This window comes from Protopterus annectens, chromosome 8.part0, assembly GCF_019279795.1.
Source record: "Protopterus annectens isolate FY-2018-M chromosome 8.part0, PAN1.0, whole genome shotgun sequence".
In the NCBI taxonomy this organism is placed as follows: domain Eukaryota; kingdom Metazoa; phylum Chordata; order Ceratodontiformes; family Protopteridae; genus Protopterus; species Protopterus annectens.
In genome coordinates this window covers 1,379,688,471-1,379,688,957 of record NC_056741.1, presented here as the reverse complement: position 1 = coordinate 1,379,688,957, position 487 = coordinate 1,379,688,471, and positions in this window count along the sequence as shown.

Below are 487 nucleotides of genomic sequence, written 5' to 3'. Positions count from 1 at the left end.
ATAGAGATATGTTTAAAAAAATCAGAAGTTAAAAACCTTACTTATTAATACTTACCAGCTTAACAGATATTTGATTATCAGTAATAAAAGAACAAAGTGACGACGTGGTGAACGGAACCTGAGGTGGAATCAAAGAATTAACAGGCAGAGTGCATCCAAAACCAATACTTCAATCAAAGAAGTAATGGGCTGTGGTCTGTTGTTTTATTTTAAGGTCTGAGGAAGCAGTCACCCTCGAAAGCGCTTACCTTTTTATTAAAATTCTTGTTTTATTTCTACTTCAGTTTGTTTTTATTACGCTGTTTTTGCTGTCGAAGTCTACGTTTTGGAAAATACAAACTCTTGTTAAAGTATTATTATATAATGAACACATTGCCTATGATACAGAGAAAGCTCAGTTATGTGTGGTAGGGAGTGCTACATACTAACATGACAAATATGAACTCTATCGATCTTCAGACCTACCACTCTTATACTTGTCATGGCA